The sequence below is a fragment of the Etheostoma spectabile genome, chromosome 3, assembly GCF_008692095.1.
Source record: "Etheostoma spectabile isolate EspeVRDwgs_2016 chromosome 3, UIUC_Espe_1.0, whole genome shotgun sequence".
Classification (NCBI taxonomy): domain Eukaryota; kingdom Metazoa; phylum Chordata; class Actinopteri; order Perciformes; family Percidae; genus Etheostoma; species Etheostoma spectabile.
This window is the reverse complement of record NC_045735.1, coordinates 22,904,613-22,926,784: the sequence shown is the minus strand read 5'-3', so window position 1 is coordinate 22,926,784 and position 22,172 is coordinate 22,904,613. Positions and strand designations below refer to the sequence as shown.

The 22,172-nt window shown below is 40.9% G+C and overlaps 1 long non-coding RNA gene across 1 annotated transcript in view; it reads right to left on the bottom strand.

Moving 5' to 3' along the window:
- Positions 1-21,061: 21,061 nt before the first annotated feature.
- LOC116683934 (uncharacterized) overlaps positions 21,062-22,172 on the bottom strand; it is a 5,692-nt gene continuing 4,581 nt past the window's right edge. The window contains exon 3 of the long non-coding RNA XR_004330733.1: positions 21,062-21,071. This is a non-coding gene — a long non-coding RNA (uncharacterized LOC116683934). The remainder of the gene's footprint in view (positions 21,072-22,172) is intronic.

Genomic DNA, 22,172 nt, shown 5'->3' with positions numbered 1-22,172 from the left:
ACCGCCTACCAAGAGCCTGGGTCTGACCGAGGTTTCTGCCTAAAAGGAAGTTTTTCCTCGCCACACTGTCGCACTGTTGCTTGCTCTGGAGGAAACTATAGAACTGTTGGTCCTTGTAAATTCTGGAGTGTGGTCTACTGTAAATTGTCTTGAGATAACTCTTGTTATGAATTGATACTATAAATAAAATTGAATTGAATTGAATAAGCCAGGTTGTTAGCCAAGCACCACTTGACAATTCCAGGACCTTGTTTCTATAGGCTGACTCGTCTCCCTGGAGGTCCTAGGCTGTTGTGGTTACACGTAGTCTGCGGTTGTGAGGTTGGTTGGATCTACTGTCAATTCTCTGAAACACTGTGGAGACGGCTTATATTAGAGAAATTAACAATCAATTCACGTGCAACGCTCTGGTGGACATTCCTCGGCAGCATGCCATTGCACGCTCCCTCAAAACTTGCAAAATCTGTGGCATTATGCTGTGTGATAAAACCGCACATTATAGAGTGGCCTTTTGTTGTAGCCAGCCTAAGGCACACCTGTGCAATAATCATGCTGTCTAATCAGCATCTGATATGTCACACCTGTGAGGTGGATGGAGGTGGATGGAGTGCTCACTACCCACGATTTAGACGCTTTGTGAACAACATTTGAAGAATAAGCCTTTTGTGTACAAAAAGTTTTAGAGCTTTGAGTTCAAGCTGATGAAATGGGACGAAAACAATGTGTTGCGTTTTTAATTTTGATCAGTATATTTTAAAATATTCTCAAGGTAAGAATATACTGCACTGTCATCTACTTTGAGAATGACAGTTACTCACATCTTTTAGCCTACTAAAAAATCAAATCAACAAAATGTGCAATAGGAAATGCATGACTCATTTTTCTCACAGTGTGGAAATATATTGTATGACAGAGTAAATGTGTATAGATGTTAATCACCTGCCCCTACACAATGCTATATTCTCCCACCTTTTGAATCAGTTTCCAGTAGGATGCATTCTCAGTTGACTGCAAAATTTCTGCAACAAAAGTTCAGTGAAGCAGCTGAAATGCATTGTTTATGTGGCCACAAACTCTATGTTGCCTACGATGCGTACACAATTTTGTTGATTGATTGACTAACCATGACTCAAAATAGCTTTTCAATTATGTGCTTTACTGGCAGTAAATATTGATTGACCTGGTATTAGAGCCAACATCCTCCCAAAAAGTATAAAAACACAGCATATGTTGAGTAACTTTGTATAATTAAAGGCACACACTAATCTTGTCAAGTTCACTTTGCTGAAACTTAAGCAAAAATATGCATAGGAAGTGACTGCACTGCACCATCCCATGCTCTCCATTATTCTGAAAAATAATCTTAAATCCTGTATTCCTCTTTTGGCTTTCAGTTGAAACAGGTCAGTGACCTTATTTGCATTTAGTTTAACCATTTCTTTAAACTTTATTTTAAAGGGAAAGTCTTCACACAGTGCTCTACTTCAGATTCATACTTCTTTTAGTATATTCACAGCAAGGAGCTACTGTTGACCACTGTCCCCCCTATTGAACGCTGGGGTTTAATGCCTTGTTTGTGTCTGCTAAGTATCTTTGCCAAAAAGGAATCAACCCGATTATATCTTCTCAAAGGCCTTCTTCTCTCATATATGGTCACTGCTACCCAATAGTTAAAAATACCGTCACCATGGCAGCACTCTGAGAGACATGTAGATAGAGTGTGGGTACGTTATATATCAACAACCTTGAAGTGAACAAGCTTAAAATTGCAGGTAATCTGACTTCCAAAGGTGTACAAGAGATTAGCGGTCAGCAGGGTGGCTGACGTAAAGCTCTCTTTGGGAATCACTACTGAAATTTCCGGATCTTTTCAGATTCTAATTATGGTTGTCACGATTCTTTCAGAGTAGTTTTGCCCAATTTTTACTGCACCCAGTCCAACAGGGTGCTGGTCACCACCCTTCAAATGGATCATACAAATCCAACCAGGTGGTACACTGCACAATCAAAGAAAGGGAATGACATATCACGTGACCTCCTTCCATATGCCTTGAATGTGTGAAGTAAATTATACTTATAGTGCACCATTATTGCATGGAATAATTGATTGAATTAGGTTTTATGAGGTTGTTAGAGTTCCTTTTACACACATTACACCAATAGAGCAGCAACACATTGGACAATTAGAGATTATTTTTCACACCTGCCAATAGTACACAAAACTCTAAAAGGCAGGGATATGCTTGACCAAATTTGTCCAGCAATGTTACATGACAAACTAGAAATGGCACTTGAAGAGCGCAGACCTCCGACCTTGGCCCACTGCGCCACCTGAAAATACATACAAATCAAAAAGTCATTTCCTTGAAAATGATTATCATGTTTTTAGAGAAAAGTTTTCTTAAATGCTTCTGATATAGTAGACACACTACTGTATTTTTTTTTTAATTTAGCACAGCATTTAATAGGCCTACTGTGAACAAATAGTTTCATTTCATCATTTCATTCATTTTATATATTATTACCAATTTCACTCATTTTAATGACAATTTAATTTACAAACGTAGTTAAATTATAATTTTATGCAAGTTAAATTTTCTTTGGGACCTTTTTTCTTCCATATGCAGCCACTGTATGCATACACATTCAACCTGTGTTGTCCTCCCGGTCCAAAACTGACAAAAATTGACGTTTGACGTTTTCAGAAGTTTCACTAACACCCCCTTACTACCACTAGTTTTACACTTCTTTTTGGATTCTTGATTAATAACCCTCAGGTATATAGATTTATACCTAATATTTGAGTTAAAGAAGCAGAAATGGAATTTTTTGACTATAGGAACGAACAGATGAGTTAATGTCAGAATGAAAGTGATTAATTGTATTTGCAAAGAGTTTGTAAGAAACCAACACCCATTTTTTTTGTGGTAATTTGATTAAAAAGAAACCCTATTTCAGATTATACATTTTTAAAGGGATCAATTTGACCCGATGCAACAGGAGGGTTAAGAAACAAAAAAGAATGGATACACTGTAAGAAGAAAAACATTTAATTTACTGAACCTGCAGAGTAATATGATTACTTTTTTCCCCTTGCCTAATTCCATCTGTTGCTGAATAATAGGAAGATTGATACCTTTTGTCGTTTCCCACCCCTGAGGCAAACAAACTGGGCAACAACTGCTAGTGTTCATATTCCAATCATTTATCAGCTATTATTCATTCCCCTCCGGCTTGTAGAACAATGTGATTGGCACAAAATAAATACTACTGTAAATAAAGATGTTGAATCCTTCTTGCAAGCAGTCACACCAGCTAAAGGATGTATTGCTTGCCATCCAAACGCTGGCTGCTACACCATTTCACTCACTGCACCTTCAGGCACTCTGAATGAAAGCACCCACTACATTCACTTAGTGTATATTACATTTTACAGTATATTCCTATTCTTACATTCAAGCCCAGGGGGTAAATAATTTTTTGTCAATTTCTTTCCACAGAGGGGAATAAGTATCATATAGGTTGTTTTCTTTTTGGTGGAGGCAAAAGGAGAATATGGGCATGTGTAAGTGCCGGAGAAGAAGGACACTGTCTGGCATGTGAGACAGACTAAGGAGTGGATAAAACAAGTTTATGTCTGAGTGACAGAAGAAGGATAGAGTGATGCATATATTGATTGCAAACTCAAGATTCGCAAAGTGTATCTACATTCACTAAAGTACACTGCTGATTCAGCGGGGATGAGCAAACACTCTTGTCTTGCATGCACATATTCTCTGTCTTTATCTCTTTGCCTTTTCATCTCTTGTTCTCTCCAATCACCCATTTTTTCTTTGTTTCCCTCTCCCTTTATTATTCCCTCTACCCTTTTTATGGATGCAAGCTTAGTATGGATAATAAGACAGCATCCTCAGAATTTAGATTTTTTTTTGCTGCAGGGCAAAGGTTCTCTGCAGCAACCCGACGTATTTTGTGTCTTTGATCAAAGGAATCCAATACTTCCATCATCTAGTTATCTGGCTTGTTGTAACTGACATGGAAATATTTAAAGTGAATAGAAAGCCTTTCATTAGTAACTTTAACTTTCCTGGGACCTCACAGTCTTTTCTTTTCCTAAAACAAAACTTTTGTTATTTCTATAAATTATCCATGTCTCTTCATTGATTGAGGATGCATTAATTTCTTTTTTAGCCAAACAAGATGGCAACGTTGTCTGCCCGTCACTTGTTTCCAGGTTGAAATATCTCCAAACTGTTGGAAGGATTGCAATGAAATTGGGTTGACATTCAGGTTTCCATAAGATGAAACTGAAATGAATTTGTTGATCCTCTGACTTTATCTTTGGTGCCTCCACAGAATTGACATTTTTGGTTCAGAGTGCATTGCCTTAACAACAATTGATGGATGCTTACATTTTGGGGGCATTTTGGGCCTTTATTTATGTATGACAGTTGAGACATTAGGGGAGAGGGGGGGATGACGCAGCAGTAAACCTCTATATTGTGGGCGCCTGCTTTACAAGGTGAGCAGCTAGGTGCCCTGCTGTGACATTTTCTCTAGATATTCAAGGTCCCAAGAGGATGAATCATACTATAGATACTCTATGAGTCACTTTTATAGCTGACTCATTTCACTTAGTTTAGTTGAAAATGTATTGACACAGGCTATGAACTTTGTTTACTTTTTCTGTTCTAAGTGATCACATCACCATTCAATTTATTAAATTGTGTACAACATAAGCAATGGACCACAGTTCATACAACCGTAACACTCAGTGCTGATTCAGTTCAGTTTTAGAAAAATCTGCATCAAGCACTGCACATGAGGTTCATTTGCTTAGTAGCCACTTATTTTTAACAGTTATCAAATCATGATTGTTTCGTGGCTTTTGCGTATTTTAATAATATTTTGAGGACAAATCATGTACTGTAAATCACAGCTGAGGCGTGCTCTCGTTCACCAGTGAGGGGAGCTCCACTTCTTGAAGCCACTGAAGTGGTCAGTGACAATGATGCACATTTCATTCTGCATAGTTTAGAAAAACTTCTTTTTATTACTACACTTTTTCTCAGCAGTTCAAATGTTCAAACCACTTTAATTAAGGACCAAATATCTGCTAAAGTAACGACAGCTTCAGCTGCACTGTGTCTTGAGTGCTAATTAGCTCATGTTAGCAAGCTAACAACAACTAAGAGTGTAACCTGGTAATTTATATGATGATGTTTGAAATGAAGTATAACCTCTCCGAGCTGCTTGGTGGCCATTGACTCTGGCGCCCTATTTTAATGATCTAAGTGCACGGTTGAAACGCATGGCGTAGGTGCGTTTAGGCATGTCCAATTCACTTTGCTAGTTTGACAGCGGAAAAACGTTACATGCACCAGGCCCATGTTTAACCCCCCCTCCTAGGCGTGTTTTGAGCGTAACATGCAACAAACCAATCGGAGTGTCATCTCCATTCCCTTTTAAAGCCAGGCGCTTTCGTACCTTGGCGCGTTGCTTTTATGATGGCGGATTTACATATTTTAAGGGTTTTGAGTCCCTGCAGTACTTTAATATTCTCACTCACTCACGAAACTTGGTACACACGTGCATGTCAAACATACATAAAATGCCATTGGGCCATACCATAACCCAACAGGAAATCCGCCATTTTTAATTGAAAGTGTGTCAATTTTGGCTATTTCCACATGTGATACTAGTAACAAACTCCTCCTAGATTTCATCCGATCAACTTCAAATTTGTTTTGCCATCTTAGACGTTAAAGATGAAAAGTCAAAACTTTTCGTCATAGGGCATGGCTGTGGGGGGGCGGCCATTTTGTGCGTTTTTCCATAAACAGGAAGTGGGTGTTACTTGAGTGTACATTGTCCAATTTATATTGTATTTTGTGATTGCCGCTGTTCACCTTCACTCACAATCACGAACTGCATACGTCCACACGGAAGTAATACAATACGCTTTTCAAAACAAAAGCACACCGTTTATTGCACACTCGACATAGATATTTTTTCATTTATTTTGTACTTATGATTAGCCTCACGCGGGCCGGACAGGGACGCACAAAGGGCCGGATATGGTTCCGGGCCGTAAGATGGCCAGTCTGGTGTACATTGTCATATCTGCTTGAAATTTCCCAAAATCACCAAGAGTCTAGGCTTGAGCACATCTACAGGCCAATTGGACTTTTGGCCATAGTGCCACCAACTGGCAACAGGTCACTTGTGATACTGAGTTACCCCTATACCCCCCACTCATTCAGGTCACGCCCCGATTCATAACATTTGAACAGTTTAGGGTAGAGTCATGTGTGAGGTTTCATTAACTCAGCAAGTGTTCCTTCTTCATTGGTGATGCTTTGGCCTGCCATTATGCTTAAGCCACGCCCTTTCCTACTTATGACCCGTTATTTACTGACATTATTGTGTGACATATCATGTGAACGCAGCAAGAGTTGATTTTTATTGGTCATGGTTGGGCTGCCCCATGTGCCTAGCCACGCCCCATTTCTCCGCTAATAAACTGTATGACATAGAGTCTTGTGTGAGGTATGTTGAACTTAGAGCAGAGTTCCCCTTTTCATTGGTGACGATTTGATGTGTCTGAGTGCCGTGCAAATGCTGTTGCATTGAGCAGCGTGCACCAGTACTCCAATGCGCAAAGATTAGGGAGGCCCGTCATTTTTATTTGTAATCTTTTGGATTGTGTGCTGCGCAGGTGTATTAGCTATTTAAACGATTGGGGTGGGATGGGAAATTAACAACCGCGACGGTCTAAAATAGCAAGACACTTGCATCGGTTATGTGCTGTGCTGCGCCAGGTGCAAGATAGGGCCCTGATGTCTGTTAAACTTTGTCCCATTATGCGGTGTATATATGTTTTTTCTGACTTTTCTACCTTTCCTTGGATCCGTTCTTCCTTCTTTCTATTTCCTCACATGTATTTTCATAACCCACAACTCTTCCAACATCATACCTTTTCCTTCCAGTTCTTCTTCCCTCCTTCTAATCTCTGTTTCCTCTTCGGTACCTTTTGTCCCCTTATGCCTCCTTCTATCTGTTCTCTCTCTCTCAACCTCACCTCTCACAATCCTTTACCTCCTTCTCCTCCCTCCCATTGTTCCGCTCCATCCTCATACCTTTCATCCCGTCCCTCTGTGCTCTGCCTCCTCCCTCTTTCCTCTGTCCTCTAACATCTCTCGTTTTTTAATTTCCCCGGCAGACAGCTCCAATCGGTCCATTTAGTCTCAGGCTTTTTATAGGGAGCGATTAGAAGGCCACTCTCTACACTGCTAAAGTGTACACACAGACACACACACACACAACACACCACACACACACACACAGCTGGCACCTACAAGATAAATCAATGTATTTGAAAAGTATTGTATGTTTTAAAATAGAATCTACATCCCCACATACCCACTTTGTCAAACAGTGGTCGAAGGAACGCACTGTGACTATTCTTATCCAAACATTGTTAGCTGAGTTATGTCAGTAATTAATATTTGGTGTTATGTTAGGTGTTTGATTTAGATCCAAATATGTCTGTTTCAATATGATGCCAGCTGAATCAATAATACAGAAACAGATATTTCCATCATAATGAAGCATGGATTTTGAGTCATAGCTACAGTATTTCTATAACATCCAGTTGGACCCATCACAGCTCCCCTAACACAGCTGTTGATTCATTTCAGGGGCTTTAGGGGATTTGAACTAAGTATAAATTATCTAGTTAAAGCGTGTGATGATTTATCAAGCAACACATGGCAGATTGACAAGGAATAGCAACATATTAATCTTCAAGTGAAGCTTAAAGTAATCCGGTGATCAGGTAAAAAAAACAGGATTGAAAAAAGGCATCATGCACTTATGTAAAGTGCCCTTTAATTGGTGTGTGGGAAACAAGGCCATCACAGCTGTCTTACCACTACATTTAAATTAAACTGATATCCAATGCACTTGAGTACGAACAGAATGTGTCTTGTACTATAAATGTATAGCTCATGATACTAATTTTTCAGACTTTTAGAGTTGCCATGCAGCAAAAAAGTATAGTTTATGTAATGCTGGTGAATCCACAATCTGTGCAGTTCACTCTAAATCATTTAATCCAACTTGTACAACACAAGATTATGATACGGATAAAAGTTCACTCCATTCTAATTCTGCATTCTTGCTGCACTACTGCAGATTGCGATAAAATCTTATTTAGATTAGATGAAATGTGTACTGCTACCTCCCTGCACCTGACATAGTATAACATAGGTTTCCAGGGAGGAAATGTTTGAATGAAATGTGTGTGCATGTGTGTGAGCGAGCGTTTAAACATCCAAAGGTGTCATCAAACTCCTATTTTCCAGATTACAGCAGAGTACATGTGTCTAGTGTTTGAATAAGAATGTCTTAAGCATATAAACTGCTTTCTGTGTGTATATTGTATTCAGTGCACACACCACACACACACACCCACACACACACACACACACACACAACACACCACAACCCACCCACACACACACACACACACCCACACACATTACATTATGCCATAATTTCTGTGTTATTCCTCCAAATGGTGGTGTGAATAAACATGAATGTGTCCTTTCCCGCCCAGCAGGCAACTACTGCGGTACACAACATCACACTCTGCTCTTTCTGCTAGGACAACAAGGCCAGACTTGAAAATGCATGCACTTTGAGGGAGGCTTTAGTTTTCTGTTTGAATATTATGTTTTCCAGTGTGTAGACAATTGCAAACTTGAGACAATTGCAAACATATTCTTTAAGTTAAAAATGTTATGCAAGCTTTGGAGTGCTATGCCCATTCTCATCCAGATACGACCACATGGTTGATCATGCAAGCAGCTCATATCGATCGACAATTTCTCTCAGGCAGCGACTCTTGCGGCTGTAGTAATTATCGCAAGAGCAAACGAGGAAGTGAGGTGACTAAGTATCAGAGCACCCAATTCAGTGTTTGGAGCAGTTTGGTAGATCTCCATTGCACCTTACACGTGTCAACATGCTACAACACAACTCGGTCAGTAGCGTTTTTTGGCACAGGTGAACAGGCAGCCGTCCAGCACCATTTTTTCATGACACATGGGTAACAGAATCCTCAAAGCGTTTTTCTACTGTATTATCGATAATTTCTTTCGCGTGGGAATTGGCAAATTGGCGCCCCTGCTTGCTGTGAAGGTATGTACACAGAGTGCTGTTTGATAAGGGGAGGGTGGAGCGGGGACAGTTCACCTCTGGGTTGAACGGTTGCTGGACATAGTCGCCGATACCGGGATGTTTTGCTATACTGAGCACCCACAAAGCTGATTGCGGTTATGTGTCAGCTAAACTTTTCATCTCCAATCCTATCCTGAGTGAAAGATAGCCTACATTACGGCTTTAATATTGAGTAAATAGCGTGTGTGTTTGGGTCGGCCAGCTGATATGCATACATTTTTTGACTCGCCTTGTGTGTAATTCAATGTAGAACCACCACCAACTCTAGTACCCATCTGTCATTGCAACCCAAAACTACACAACCAAACATGTTGCAATGGGAATGTGATCTGAAGTTGTGGAAAAAATGTAAGTTTCCCTGACGTTATTGCATGTAGCAGTGTATGTAAATGTTGCTGCCCAAGTGTTGACGACTGTGCCATATGCCTGTGTTGATGTCAACCTGTGTTGAGAACACTAGACTTTCACTCAGGAGACTGGGGTTTGTGTCCCATGGAAAACCAAAAGTCAACTGTCAACTTGAAATTGATCGAATTTTACAAACCTTTGTCTGTGACGTCATGGAACGTCTTTGTTTTAGTTTGCTTTACGTGACTCATTTAAAACTCATCCCTATGTTTAGTATTTGTGTTGCCTAACTTAACTATTTCTGTTTCACTACATTTATACAGTTTAAAACTGCCTACGTTACTTTAAAGAACTGCCACCGTGTGGCAGTAACCAGAATGTTTGTAGTGTCAATTTGCAATCCTTGGAAATCAAACTATAAGGTATGAGGATGTGTTAATGTGTCAGTAAATGTGTGATTCTCTTGGTTTGACTTTATCATACTTTAACTGCCCCTCCTTATTTTGCAATCATTTTTCCTAATGCTTACTTTTGAGTTAGTTAAGTTTACTGAAGTTACACTTTTCTCATTTCAATCAGTTTCTTTCTTGTCTACTAACCTTTCCTTCTGTTACCTAAAACACCCCACATACTCTGCAAATGCTAAACAGTGCTACTGTTTATCATACAACTGTGATTCACACTGAGTGATGGCTGGCATTTTAACAATAACATCAGTTTTCTACTTTGATCATTAAATGATGACCGTTGATCCAATAATACCACACACTTTGTCTCATCTTTTAGCACTAGGCTGGCTATGATTTACTTTTCTCTCTGGATTTATACTTAATGAAGATGCCTTATATTCACTCAGTTGAAAATCTGAGAATAGAACATGATTGCTTCATTCTTATAAATAAACCAATTAATGGAGAAATTGGTGAGATTTACTAAGTATGAGTTTACATTAATTTTAGTTAATGTTGCTGTTGTTGTTACAGGAGATTGGTCAGGAACATTTTGTTGTTCATGATTGTTGAATGGGAATATCAATCCTTGTCTGCAGTGACATTAAATCCCCCTTTCTTCTCTCCTTCTTTTCATTTCTCTCTTTCTGGTCATTGTCACTCATTAAGCGGTCCCCACAGAGTAAGTTAGTGATGTGTTAATTTGAGTTAGAAAAAAAATCGTCTGTCTGTCTTCTGTCTGCATATGTGCGGTGCCTGGTCCACGCCAACAAAAGAGCTGCTACATAAGCAGAGATACTTCAACCACACCACCGCACACAGACTCAGTTTATTAATTCCAGCTGCACTGGTGCAACAATCTGACTAGTTCTGTTAAAACTAAAGCAATTATCTTCAGGGCTCTCCTTGCGTCAGCCTTGAACTCAGCACAACGTACCATTGAGGAGCACGCTGCCCTGTATACTTGTATGTGCACTTTTATATTTTTTTTCCAATTAGGGTTTATTTGAACTGGGAGGTAGGTTATTATATGATTATGCTGTCCAATAAACTGACAGTGATTTAGTGAAGTGCAAACAACATCATCCTGGAAGGAAGCAAGAAGGCTGCTTAAACACCGAACCAGTTTGAGAAAGTTCATAATCTAGTTGGATATTTTATTCTCTCTAATCTTGAAATTAAACATTCTTTGAGAGAAGGATTTTTCTGTTAGTATAATTAGATAACCAAAATCCTATTCAGTACTCTCCCAATTCTTCTTAATTCCTTTCCAGTACCAAAACGCTTGCATAAGAGTCACACCATATAGGTTACATTTTAACATCTATCTGGTTGTTAAGGTACTCTAGTAATATATGTATGGTCATTATCTTAAACTGGTACTGGTGCTGGAAGGAGGGTTCGGCCGATAGTCGAACCTCGGATTGAAGAGGAACAATGCGATTCCGTCCTGGTCGTGGAACACGATCAGATCTTTACTCTCGCAAGGATCTTGGAGGGGGCCTGGGAGTATGCCCAACCAGTCTACATGTGTTTTGTGATCTGAGAGGCGTATGACCGGGTCCCCCGGGAGAAATTGTGGGAGGTGCTGCGGGAATTGGGTGAGGGGGTCCCTTCTCAGGGCATCCATCTCTTGTATGACCAAACGAGAGCTGTTTTCCGGGTTCTCGCAGTAAGTCGGACTCGTTCCAGGTGAGGTTGCCCTCCGCCAGGCTGCGCTTTGTCATCATCCTGTTTGTAATATTTATGGACAGGATATCGAGGCGTAGTCGGGCGGGAGGGGTTGCAGTTCGGTGGGCTCGGGATCTCATCGCTGCTTTTGCGGATGATGTGGTCCTGATGGCATCATCAGCCTGTGACCTTCAGCACTCACTGGATCGTTTCGCAGCCGAGTGTGAAGCGGCTGGGATGAGGATCAGCATCTCTAAATCTGAGGCCATGGTTCTCAGCAGGAAACCGATGGAGTGCCTTCTTCAGGTAGGGAATGAGTCCTTACCCAAGTGAAGGAGTTTAAGTACCTGGTTCTTGTTCGCGAGTGAGGACCATGGAGCGTGAGATTGGTCGGAGAATCGGAGCAGCCGGTGCGGTATTACATTCCGTTTATCGCACCGTTGTGACGAAAAGAGAGCTGAGCCAGAAAGCAAAGCTCTCGATCTACCGGCAATTTACGTTCTTACCCCTCACCTATGGTCATGAAGGCTGGTCATGACCGACAGAACGAGATCAAGGGTACAAGCGGCCGAATGGGTTTCCTCAGGAGGGTGGCTGCGTCTCCTCTAGATAGGTGAGAAGCTCAGTCATCCGAGAGGAGCTCGAGTAGAGCCGCTGCTCCTTCTCGGTTGAAAGGAGCCAGTTTGAGGTGGTTCAGCATCTGGTAAGGATGCCTCCTGGGCGCCTCCCTAGGAGGTGTTCCAGGCACGTCCAGCTGGGAGAGGCCTCGGGGAAGACCCAAGACTAGGTGGAGAGATTATATCTCCAACCTGGCCTGGGAACGCCTCTGGATCCGCCAGCCACCCTCCTGAGGAAACCCATTTCGGCCGCTTGTACCCTTGATCTCGTTCTGTCGGTCATGACCCAGCCTTCATGACCATAGGTGAGGGTAAGAACGTAAATTGCCCGGTAGATCGAGAGCTTTGCTTTCTGGCTCAGCTCTCTTTTCGTCACACGGGCGATAAACGGAATGTAATACCGCACCGGCTGCTCCGATTCTCCGACCAATCTCACGCTCCATGGTCCCTCACTCGCGAACAAGAACCAGGTACTTAAACTCCTTCACTTTGGGTAAGGACTCATTCCCTACCTGAAGAAGGCACTCCATCGGTTTCCTGCTGAGAACCATGGCCTCAGATTTAGAGATGCTGATCCTCATCCCAGCCGCTTCACACTCGGCTGCGAAACGATCCAGTGAGTGCTGAAGGTCACAGGCTGATGATGCCATCAGGACCACATCATCCGCAAAAGCAGCGATGAGATCCCGAGCCCACCGAACTGCAACCCCTCCCGCCCGACTACGCCTCGATATCCTGTCCATAAATATTACAAACAGGATGATGACAAAGCGCAGCCCTGGCGGAGGGCAACTCACCTGGAACGAGTCCGACTTACTGCGAGAACCGGAAACAGTCTCGCTTTGTGTCATAAAGAGATGGATGCCTGAGAAGGGACCCCCTCACCCAGTATTCCCGCAGCACCTCCCACAATTTCTCCCGGGGGACCCGGTCATACGCCTTCTCCAGATCCACAAAACACATGTAGACTGGTTGGGCATACTCCCAGGCCCCCTCCAAGATCCTTGCGAGAGTAAAGATCTGATCCGTTGTTCCACGACCAGGACGGAATCCGCATTGTTCCTCTTCAATCCGAGGTTCGACTATCGGCCGAACCCTCCTTTCCAGCACCAGTACCAGTTTAAGATAATGACAATACTATATTATACTAGAGATACATTAACACATCAGATAGATGTTTAAAATGTAACCTATATGGTGACTCCCTTATGCACGCGTTTTGGTACTGTAAAGGAATTAAGAAGAATTGGGAGAGTACTGAATAGGATTTTGGTTATCTAATTATACTAACAGAAAAATCCTATTCTCTCAAAGAATGTTTAATTTTCAAGATATAGAGAGAATAAAATATCCAACTAGATTATGAACTTTCTCAAACTGGTTCGGTGTTTAAGCAGCCTTCTCTGCTTCCTTCCAGGATGATGTTGTTTGCACTTCACTAAATCACTGTCAGTTTATTTGGACAGCATAATCATATAATTAACCTACCTCCCAGTTCAAATAAACCCTAAATTGGAAAAAATATATAAAAGTGCACATACAAGTATACAGGGCAGCGTGCTCCTCAATGGTACGTTGTGCCTGAGTTCAAGGCTGACGCAAGGAGAGAGCCCTGAAGATAATTGCTTTAGTTTTAACAGAACTAGTCAGATTGTTGCACCAGTGCAGCTGGAATTAATAACTGAGTCTGTGTGCGCGTGTGTGTGTGTTGAAGTATCTCTGCTTATGTAGCAGCTCTTTTGTTGGCGTGGACCAGGCACGCACATATGCAGACAGAAGACAGACAGACGATTTTTTTCTAACTCAAATTAACACATCACTAACTTACTCTGTGGGACCGCTTAATGAGCTGACAATGACCAGAAAGAGAGAAATGAAAAGAAGGAGAGAAGAAAGGTGGATTTAATGTCACTGCAGACAAGGATTGATATTCCCATTCAACAATCATGAACAACAAAATGTTCCTGACCAATCTTCCTGTAACAACAACAGCAACATTAACTAAAATTAATGTAAACTTCATACTTAGTAAATCTCACCAATTTCTCCATTTAATTGGTTTATTTATAAGAATGAAGCAATCATGTTCTATTCTCAGATTTTCCAACTGAGTGAATATAAGGCATCTTCATTAAGTATAAATCAAGAGAAGAAAAGTAAATCATAGCCAGCCTAGTGCTAAAAGATGAGACAAAGTGTGTGGTATTATTGGCATCACTAGGTCATCATTTAATGATCAAAGTAGAAAACTGATGTTATTGTTAAAATGCCAGCCACTCACTCAGTGTGAATCACAGTCTGTAATGATAAACAGTAGCACTGTTTTAGCATTTGCATGAGTATGTGGGTGTTTTTAGGTAACAGAAGGAAAGGTTAGTAGACAAGAAAGAAACTGATTGAAATGAGAAAAGTGTAACTTCAGTAAACTTAACTTAACTCAAAAGTAAGCATTAGGAACAACTGATTAGTCAAAATAAGGAGGGGCAGTTAAAGTATGATAAAGTCAAACCAAGAGAATCACACATTCTACTGACACATTCAACACATCCTCATACCTTATAGTTTGATTTCCAAGGACTTGCAAATTGACACATACAACCATTCTGTTTACTGCCACACGGTGGCAGTTCTTTTTAACGTAACGTAGGCAGTTTTAAACTGGTATAAAATGTAGTGAAACAGAACTAGTTAAGTTTAGGCAACACAAATACTAAACATAAGGGATGAGTTTTAATGAGTCACGTAAAGCTAAACTAAAACAAAGACGTTCCATGACGTCACAGACAAAGGTTTGTAAAATTCGATCAATTTCAAGTTGACAGTTGACTTTTGGTTTCACATGGGACACAAACCCCAGTCTCCTGAGTGAAAGTCTAGTGTTCTCAACACGTGTTGACATCAACACAGGCATATGGCACAGTCGTCAACACTTGGGCAGCAACATTTACATACACTGCTACATGCAATAACGTCAGGGAAACTTACATTTTTCTCCACAACTTCAGATCACATTCCCATTGCAACATGTTTGGTTGTGTAGTTTTGGGTTGCAATGACAGATGGGTACTAGAGTTGGTGGTGGTTCTACATTGAATTACACACAAGGCGAGTCAAAAAATGTATGCATATCAGCTGGCCGACCCAAACACACACGCCTATTTACTCAATATTAAAGCCGTAATGTAGGCTATCTTTCAACTCAGGATAGGATTGGAGATGAAAAGTTTAGCTGACACATAACCGCAATCAGCTTTGTGGGTGCTCAGTATTAGCAAAACATCCCCGGTATCGGCGACTATGTCCAGCAACCCGTTCAACCCAGAGGTGAACTGTCCCCCGCTCCACCCTCCCCCTTATCAAACAGCTACTCTGTGTACAATACCTTCACAGCAAGCAGGGGCGCCAATTTGCCAATTCCCCACGCGAAGAAATTATCGATAATACAGTAGAAAAACGCTTTGAGGATTCTTTTTTACCCATGTGTCATGAAAAAATGGTGCCCTGGACGGCTGCCTGCTTCACCTGTGCCAAAAAACGCTACTGACCAGAGTTGTGTTGTAGCATGTTGACACGTGTAAGGTGCAATGTAGCATCTACCAAACTGCCTCCAAACACTGAATTGGGTGCTCTGATACTTAGTCACCTCACTTCCTCGTTTGCTCTTGCGATAATTACTACAGCCGCAAGAGGTCGCTGCCTGAGAGAAATTGTCGATCGATATGAGCTGCTTGCATGATCAACCCATGTGGTCGTTTTCTGGATGAGAATGGGCATAGCACTCCAAAGCCTTGCATAACATTTTTAACTTAAAGAATATGTTTGCAATTGTCTCAAGTTTGCAATTGTCTCACACACTGGAAAACATAATATTCAAACAGAAAACTAAAGCATCCCCTCAAAGTGCATCGCATTTTCAAGTCTGGCCTTGTTGTCCTATAGCAGAAAGAGCAGATGTTGATGTTGTGTACCGCAGTAGTTGCCTGCTGGGCGGGAAAGGACACATTCATGTTTATTCACACCACCATTTGGAGGAATAACACAGAAATTATGTGCATTAATGTAATGTGTGTGTGTGTGTGTGTGTGTGTGTGTGTGTGTGTGTGTGTGTGTGTGTGTGTGTGTGTGTGTGTGTGTGTGTGTGTGTGTGTGTGTGTGTGTGTGTGCACTGAATACATATACACACAGAAAGCAGTTTATATGCTTAAGACATTCTTATTCAAACACTAGACACATGTACTCTGCTGTAATCTGGAAAATAGGAGTTTGATGACTACCTTTGGATGTTTAAACGCTCGCTCACACACATGCACACACATTTCTATTCAAACATTTCCTCCCTGGAAACCTATGTTTATACTATGTCAGGTGCAGGGAGGTAGCAGTACACATTTCATCTAATCTAAATAAGATTTTATCGCTAATCTGCAGTAGCTGCAGCAAGAATGCAGAATTAGAATGGAGTGAACTTTCTTATCCGCTATCATAATCTTGTGTTGTACAAGTTGGATTAAATGATTTAGAGTGAACTGCACAGATTGTGGATTCAACCAGCCATTACATAAACTATACATTTTTTTGCTGCATGGCAACTCTAAAAGTCTGAAAAATTAGTATCATGAGCTATACATTTATAGTACAAGACACATTCTGTTCGTACTCAAGCTGCATTGGATATCAGTTTAATTTAAATGTAGTGGTAATGACAGCTGTGATTGGCCTTGTTCCTCCCACACACCAATTAAAGGGCACTTTACATAAGTCATGATGCCTTTTTTTCAATCCTGTTTTTTTTACCTGATCACGGATTACTTTAAGCTCTCACTTGAAGATTAATATGTTGCTATTCCTTGTCAATCTGCCATGTTGTTGCTTGATAAATCATCACACTGCTTTAACTAGATAATTTATACTTAGTTCCAAATCCCCTAAAGCCCCTGAAATGAATCAACAGCTGTGTTAGGGGAGCTGTGATGGGTCCAACTGGATGTTATAGAAATACTGTAGCTATGACTCAAAATCCATGCTTCATTATGATGGAAATATCTGTTTCTGTATTATTGATTCAGCTGGCATCATATTGAAACAGACATATTTGGATCTAAATCAAACACCTAACATAACACCAAATATTAATTACTTGACATAACTCTAGCTAACAATGTTTTGGATAAGAATAGTCACAGTGCGTTCCTTCGACCACTGTTTGACAAAGTGTGTATGTGGGGATGTATATCTATTTTAAAACAATACAATACTTTTCAAATACATTGATTTATCTTGTTAGGTGCCAGCGTGTGTGTGTGTGTGTGTGTGTGTGTGTGTGTGTGTGTCTGTGTGTACACTATTAGCAGTGTAGAGAGTGGCCTTCCTAATCTGCTTTCCCCTAATTAAAAGCCTGAGACTAAATGGACCAGCATTGGAGCTGTCTGCCGGGGAAATTAAAAAACGAGAGATGATTAGAGGACAGAGGAAAGAGGGAGGAGGCAGAGCACAGAGGGACGTTGGATGAAAGGTATTGAGGATGGAGCGGAACAATGGGAGGGGAGGGAGAAGGAGGTAAAGGATTGTGAGAGTCTGAGGTTGAGAGAGAGAGAAACAGATAGAAGGAGGCATAAGGGGACAAAAGGTACCGAAGAGGAAACAGAGATTATAGAGGAGGGAAGAAGAACTGGAAGGAAAAGGTATGATGTTGGAAGAGTTGTGGGGTTATGAAAAATACATGTGAGGAAATAGAAAGAAGGAAGAACTGGATCCAAGGAAAGGTAGAAAAGTCAGAAAAACAATATATACACCGCATAATGGGACAATAGTTATAACAAGACTCAGGGCCCTATCTTGCACCTGGCGCAGCACAGCACATAACCCGATGCAAGTGTCTTTGCTATTTTAAGACCGTCGCGGTTGTTAATTTCCCATCCCACTCCCAATCGTTTAAATAGCTAATACACCTGCGCAGCACACACATCCAAAAGATTACAAATAAAAATGAACGGGCCCTCCCTAATCTTTGCGCATTGGAGTTACTGGTGCACGCTGCTCAATGCAACCATGCATTTGCACGGCACTCAGACACATCAAATCGTCACCAATGAAAAGGGAACTCTGCTCTAAGTTCAACAATACCTCACACAAGACTCTATGTCATACAGTTTATTAGCGGAGAAATGGGGCGTGGCTAAGGCACATGGGGCAGCCCTAACCATGACCAATAAAAACTCAACTCTCTGCTGCGTTCAATGATATGTCACACAATAATGTACAGTAAATAACGGGTCATAAGTTAGGAAAATGGGCGTGGCTTAAGCATAACTGGCAGGCCAAAGCATCACCAATGAAGAAGGAACACTCTGCTGAGTTTAATGAAACCTCACACATGACTCTACCCTAAACTGTTCAAATGTTATGAATCGGGGCGTGACCTGAATGAGTGGGGGTGGTATAGGGGGTAACTCAGTATCACAAGTAGACCTGTTGCCAGTTGGTGGCACTATGGCCAAAAGTCCATATTGGCCTGTAGATGTGCTCAAGCCTAGACTCTTGGTGATTTTGGGAAATTTCAAGCAGATATGACAATGTACACCAGACCTGGCCATCTTACGGCCCGCGAACCATATCCGGCCCTTTGTGCGTCCCTGTCCGGCCCGCGTGAGGCTAATCATAAGTTACAAAATAAATGAAAAAAATATCTATGTCGAGTGTGCAATACAACGGTGCTGCTTTTGTTTTGAAAAGCGTTATTTGTATTACTTCCGTGTGGACGTATGCACGTTCGTGATTGTGAGTGAAGGTGAACAGCGGCAATCACAAATTACAATATAAATTGGACAATGTACACTCAAGTAACACCCACTTCCTGTTTCAATGGAAAAACGCACAAAATGGCCGCCCCCCCACAGCCATGCCCTATGACGAAAAGTTTTGACTTTTCATCTTTAACGTCTTAAGATGGCAAAAAACAAATTTGAAGTTGATCGGATGAAATCTCTAGGAGGAGTTTGTTACTAGTATCACATGTGGAAATAGCCAAAATTGACACACTTTCAATTAAAAATGGCGGATTTCCTGTTGGGTTATGGTATGGCTCCAATGGCATTTTATGTATGTCTTGACATGCTACATGTGTGTACCAAGTTTCGTGAGTGAGACATTTAAAGTACTGCAGGGACTCAAAACCCTTAAAATATGTAAATCCGCCATCATAAAAGCAACGCGCCAAGGTACGAACGCGCCTGGCTTTAAAAGGGAATGGGAGATGACACTCCGATTGGTTTGTTGCATGTTACGCTCAAAACACGCCTAGGAGGGGGGGTTAAACCATGGGCCTGGTGCATGTAACGTTTTTCCGCTGTCAAACTAGCAAAAGTGAATTTGGACATGCCCTAAACGCACCTACGCCATGCGTTTCAAGCCGTGCACTTAGATCATTAAAATAGGGCGCCAAGAGTCAATGGCCATCCAAGCAGCTCTGGAGAGGTTATACTTTCATTTCAAACATCATCATATAATATTTACCAGGTTTACACTCTTAGTTTCGTATGTTAGCTTGCTAACATGAGCTAATTAGCACTCAAGACACAGTGCAGCTGAAGCTGTCGTTACTTTAGCAGATATTTGGTCCTTAATTAAAGTGTTTTGAACATTTGAACTGCTGAGAAAAAGTTAGTAATAAAATAGAAGTTTTCTTCTAAACTATGCAGAATGAACTGTGCATCATCATTGTCACTGACCACTTCAGTGGCTTCAAGAAGTGGAGCTCCCCTCACTGGTGACCGAGAGCACCGCTCAGCTGTGATTCACAGTACATGACTTTGTCATCAAAATATTATTAAAATACTGCAAAAGCCACAGAAACAATCATGATTTGATAACTGTTAAAAATAAGTGGCTACTAAGCAATGAACCTCATGTGCAGTGCTTGATGCAGATTTTTCTAAAACTGAACTGAATCAGCACTGAGTGTTACGGTTGTATGAACTGTGGTCCATTTGCTTACTGTTGTACACAATTTAATACATTTGAATGGTGATGTGATCACTTAGAACAGAAAAAGTAAACAAAGTTCATAGCCTGTGTCAATACATTTTTCAACTAAACTAAGTGAAATGAGTCAGTCAATAAAGTGACTCATAGAGTATACTATAGTATGATTCATCCTCTTGGGACCTTGAATATCTAGAGAAAATGTCACAGCAGGGCACCTAGCTAGCTCACCTTGTAAAGCAGGCGCCCACATATAGAGGTTTACTGCTGCATGTCATTCCCCCTCTCTCTCCCCTTTAATGTCTTCAACTGTCATACATAAATAAAGGCCCAAAATGCCCCCAAAATGTAAGCAATCCATCAATTAGTTGTTAAGGCAATGCACTCTGAACCAAAAATGTCAATCTGTTGGAGGCACCAAAGATAAAGTCAGAGGATCAACAAATTCATTTCAGTTCATCTTATGGAAACCCTGAATGTCTAAACCCAATTTCATTGCAATCCTTCCAACAGTTGTTGAGATATTTCAACCTGGAACAAAGTGACGGGCAGACCAACGTTGCCATCTTGTTTGGCTAAAAAAGACATTAAATGCATCCTCAATCAATGGAAGAGACATGGATAATTTATAGAAATAAACAAAAGTTTTGTTTTAGGAAAAGAAAAGACTGTGAGGTCCCAGGAAAGTTAAATGTTACTGAATGAAAGGCTTTCTATTTTCCACTTTAATATATTTCCATGTCAGTTACAACAAGCCAGATAACTAGATGATGGAAGTATTTGGATTCCGATTTGATCAAAGACACAAAATACGTCTGGGGTTGCTGCAGAGAACCTTTGCCCTGCAGCAAAAAAAATCTAAATTCTGAAGGATGCTGTCTTATTATCCATACTAAGCTTTGCATCCATAAAAAGGGATAGAGGGAATAATAAAAGGGAGAGGGAAACAAAGAAAAAATGGGTGATTGGAGAGAACAAGAGATGAAAAGGCAAAGAGATAAAGACAGAGAATATGTGCATGCAAGACAAGAGTGTTTGCTCATCCCAGCTGAATCAGCAGTGTACTTTAGCTGAATGTAGATACACTTTGCGAACTCTTGAGTTTGCAATTCATTTATATGCATCACTCTATCCTTCTCTCTGTCACTCAGACATAACTTGTCTTTATCCACTCCTTAGTCTGTCTTCACATGCCAGACAGTGTCCTTCTCTCTCCGGCACTTACACATGCCCATATTCTCCCTTTTGCCTCCACAAAAAGAAAACCAACCATATATGATTACTTATTCCCCTCTGTGGAAAGAAATTGACAAAAAATTATTTACCCCCTGGGCTTGACTGTAAGAATAGGAATATACTGTAAAATGTAATATACACTAAGTGAATGTAAGTGGGTGCTTTCATTCAGAGTGCCTGAAGGTGCAGTGAGTGAAATGGCTGTAGCAGCCAGCGTTTGGACTGGCAAGCAATACATCTCCTTTAGCTGAGTGTGACTGCTTGCAAGAAGGATTTCAACATCTTTATTTACAGTATGTATTTATTTTGTGCCAATCACATTGTTCTACAAGCCGGAGGGGAATGAATAATTAGCTGATAAATGATTGGAATATGAACACTAGCAGTTGTTGCCCAGTTTGTTTGCCTCAGGGGTGGGAAACGACAAAAGAGTATCAATCTATCCTATTATTCAGCAACAGTATGGAATTAGGCCAAGGGGAAAAAAAGTAATTCATATTACTCTGCAGGTTCAGTAAATTAAATGTTTCTTCTTCTTACAGTGTATCCATTCTTTTCTATTTGTTTCTTAACCCTCCTGTTGCACTCGGGTCAAATTTGATCCCTTTAAAAAATGTCTATATCTGAA